General features: G+C 40.4%; 1 pseudogene; it reads right to left on the reverse strand.

Moving 5' to 3' along the window:
• Positions 1-577: 577 nt before the first annotated feature.
• On the reverse strand, positions 578-2,526 carry LOC129082157 (heat shock cognate 71 kDa protein-like; annotated as a pseudogene).
• Positions 2,527-4,302: the final 1,776 nt, after the last annotated feature.

Here is a 4,302-nt window from a genome sequence, read left to right on the forward strand (position 1 = left end):
TTGAACATTTTACACTATTCCTTTCTGGTCTGAAATGTCATCATAGTCTAATTTGTGCTCCATTGTTTGTAACTATCTGCTTTTATCTTGCAACTTTAAAGATTTTCTCCTTGTCTTTAAGTTATGTTATTTTAATTAAGATGTATTTCAGTGTAGGTATCTGTGGATCCATCTTGTTTTGGACTCTCTGAGCTTCTTGTATTTGTGTGTCTGTTTCCTTCACCAGATTAGGGCAGTTTTCAGTCATTATTTCTTCAAATAAGTTCTCCATTGCTTCCTTATTTTTTCTCCTTCTGGAATTACCATGATGCATATTGTTATGCTTCATGTTGTCCAAAATATTTCTTTTTTTATGGTGCCAATTTTAAATAGTTTTATTTAAAACATCACATTTTCCACTTTACAATACAGTGCTTATAAAGTGCATTACTTCCCTGTGCACATAGTCCATGTTCAAGTATTAAGAATGCAGTTTTATAATGCAGCTCAACTTTTAAAACTGCCATAGAATTTGCTACAAATTTGGGTCCTTCAATATTTTGTGTGGAACGATGTTAAATCTATTCAACAGGCTGGCTTAATAAACTTCTTCGATGGTGGGCCCAGAAAAAGCTCCCCTGGAGGGAGGGGTTCCGCCATGGGGGAAGCCCCCAGGCATTCCTCCTGGCATGCCCCCTGCACTCTGGTACAGCTTCATAATGATTGGGTTGCAGACTTTCTCCAGATCTTTTTGCTGATGTTAAAATTCTTCCTTTTCTGCAGTCTGATTCTTATCAAGCCAGTTGATGATTTCATTGCATTTGTCAAGTATCTTCTGTTTGTCCTCATCATTGATCTTGCCTTGAAGTTTTTCATCTTCAACTGTTGCTTTCATGTTGAATGCATAGGATTCAAGTGAGTTCTTGGAAGACACCTTGTCCCGCTGCTTCTCATCTTCAGCTTTGTACTTCTCAGCTTCCTGGACCATGAGCTCAATGTCTTCCTTGCTCAGACGACCCTTGTCATTAGTGATGGTGATCTTGTTTTATTTTCCTGTTCTCTTATCCACAGCAGAGACATTAAGGATGCCATTGTCATCAATGTCGAAAGTGACTTCAACCTGAAGAACACCGCGGGGTGCAGGAGGTATGCCCGTGAGTTAAAACTTGCCAAGCAGATTTTTATCCTTGGTCATGGCACACTCACCTTCATAAACCTGAATGAGCACACCAGGCTGGTTGTCCGAGTAGGTGGTGAAGGTCTGTGTCTGCTTGGTAGGAATGGTAGTATTGCGTTTGATGAGGACAGTCATGACTCTACCCACAGTCTCAATGCCGAGGGAAAGAGGAGTGACATCCAACAGCAGCAGATCTTGAACATTTTCAGATTTGTCTCCAGAGAGGATGGCTGCCTGGACAGCTGCACCGTAAGCAACAGCCTCATCAAGGTTGATGTTCTTATTCAGTTCTTTTCCATTGAAGAAATCCTGCAGGAGTTTATGAATCTTGGGGATATGGGTAGAACCCCCCCACCAGGACAATATTACGGATCTGGGACTTGTCAAGCTTGGCATCCCAAAGAGCTTTCTCTACGGGGTCCAGAGTTCCACAGAAAGGTCAGCATTCAATTCTTCAAATCGGGCATGGGTGATAGAGGTATAGAAATTGATTCCTTCACAGAGTGAATCAATCTCAATACTGGCCTGGGTACTGGAAGAGAGAGTACACTTAGCTCGTTCACAAGCAGTACGAAGGTGACAAACAGCCCTCTTATTCTCATTGATATCCGTCTTGTGCTTGCGCTTGAACTCTGCAATGAAATGGTTGACCATTTGGTTGTCAAAATCTTCTCCACCCAAGTGAGTGTCACCAGCTGTAGATTTGACCTCAAAGATTCTATTTTCAATTGTGAGAATAGACACATAAAAAGTGCCACCTCCCAAGTCAAAGATCAGCATATGTATTTCAGCTCCAACCTTTCTGTCTAAGCCACAAGCAATAGCAGTGGCAGTTGGCTCATTGATGATTCTGAGTACATTGAGACCAACAATAGTTCCAGAATCTTTGGTAGCCTGATGCTGAGAATCATTGAAGTAGGCAGGTACTGTGACAACAGCATTGGTAACAGTCTTTCCACAATAGGCTTCTGCAATTTCCTTCATCTTTGTCAAAACCATAGATGGCACCTCTTCTGGATAGAAGCTTTTTGTCTCTCCCTTGTATTCTACTTGGACCTTGGGCCTGCCAGCATCATTGACCACCATGAAAGGCCAATGCTTCATATCAGATTGGACAACAGCATCATCAAATCTACATCTAATTAAGCATTTGGCATCAAAAACTCTGTTGGTAGGATTCATACTGACCTGATCCTTTGCAGCATCACCAATCAATCGTTCAGTATCAGTGAAGGCTACATAACTTGGGGTGGTTTGATTTCCCTGACCATTGGCAATTATCTCCACTTTTCCATGCTGGAAGACACCCACACAAGAGTAGGTGGTGCCAAGATCAATGCCAACTGCAGGTCCCTTAGACATGGTTGCTTGAGTGCCTACACATCTTGCAGAGACCTGAATCAAGACAGCCCCCCAGTGTTCAATGACCCAAAATATTTCTTTTTTTTTTCTTTTTTTTTTCCTTGCTATATGTTCCTTGACTTTCCCCTTCCCTTCCCTTTCCCTGCCCCCCCACCCCGCTCCACTCTTGTCTCTGTTGATTTCTTTTCCTTTCAGTGTTGCTGGTCTTATTTTCCTTGCTTCTTTGCATTGTTGGTTAGGTTCCGCTTATAGGTGAGATCATATGGTATTTGTCTTTTGTCCCCTGGCTTATTTCGCTTAGCATGATGCTCTCCAGTTCCATCCATGCTGTCGCAAAGTTTAGTACTTCTTTTTTCTTTCTGCTGCGTAGTATTCCATTGTGTATATGTACCATAATTTTTTGATCCAGTCATCTACTGATGGGCATTTAGGTTGCTTCCAACACTTGGCTATTGTAAATTGTGCTGCTATGAACATTGGGGTGCATAGGTTCCCAAAATATTTCTTAAACTCTCCTCATTATTTAAATTCTTTTTTTTTCTTTTAGTGGCTCTTCCTGTGTATTTTTTCTATCTTGTCTTCCAAATCACTGACTTGATCCTCTGCTTCATCTAAACTACTCTTTATTCCTTCCAGTGTATATTGAGTTCAGATATTGTTTTCTTTATTTTTTATGTTTTATTGTTTATTTAGTTTCTTGTTGTTCAATTACAGTTTCCCTGTCTTTTTCCCCATTGCTCACCCTTATCTGTCTCCCCCTACACTCCCACAGTCATTCCCCACATTGCCCGTGACCTTAAGTCCTCTATTCATCTTCCTTTGCTTGCCTTTTCTCCTTCTTCCCCCCATTACTCCTCTCCTGCAACCCTTTGAACACTGTCAGTTTGTTCTTTAGTTCCAGGTCTTTTTTTTCTATTTTCCATCCTTCTTTGTTTTGTTGATTAGGTTCCACTTATAGGTGAGATTATATGGTATTTGTTTTTCATCGCCTGGCTCTTTTGACTTATGATAATTCTCTCCAATTCCATCCATACTCTCATGATGGGTAGAGTTCCTTCTTTCTTTCTGTTGTGTAATATTTCATTGCATAAATGTATCACAGTTTTGTTTTGTTTTGTTTTTTCCACTCATTTACTGATGGACACTTAGGCTGTTTCCAGCTTTTGGTTATTTCTGATTTTTTTTTGTTTATGGTTTCTATGTCTTCTTTTTTTTTTTTTTTTTTTTGCATGCAGTTGAATATCCTTATGACCATTACTCTGACTCATAAGTTTCTTGCTTCCATTTCATCTAACTCTTCTTCTGGAGAATTATTTTGTTCTTTCATTTTCCATCTTTGTTTTGCCCTTTGGCTGCTTCTTTGTATTTGTTTCTATATATTAGGTAGATCTGAAAACTCCTGTGTAGACCTTCATCAAACACTATTATGTCTGTGTCTGGGCAATCTGTTTGGAGTTATTGTTGATCTACAGTGTGTGGCTCCCTCTTCTGGGCCTGTTTGTTTGCAGAAAGAATGAAGCTGCACACTAAGATCTGATTTTTCCAGTACTAGGGTCAGGTAAGCTTCAAATAAAGTCTTAGAACTCCCAGTATCCTCCTTAGTTTTTAAACTTAATCAGTGATGTAGGCTTAAGCTGAAATCAGCTGTCTAGTTTGAAGTCCACAGGGGCAGAGTAATTCCTGTGGGTGGGGCTATTGCTTCCCCTCTGGATGATAGCACTTGAAATGGAGTGTTCTGTCTGAGTTAGGTGGCTTCTGCAGTATAGGGAATGACTCAGCAAAGG

The sequence above is a fragment of the Pteronotus mesoamericanus genome, unplaced genomic scaffold (assembly GCF_021234165.1).
Source record: "Pteronotus mesoamericanus isolate MK-2021 breed Mesoamerican mustached bat unplaced genomic scaffold, CSHL_Meso_final scaffold_12, whole genome shotgun sequence".
In the NCBI taxonomy this organism is placed as follows: Eukaryota; Metazoa; Chordata; class Mammalia; order Chiroptera; family Mormoopidae; genus Pteronotus; species Pteronotus mesoamericanus.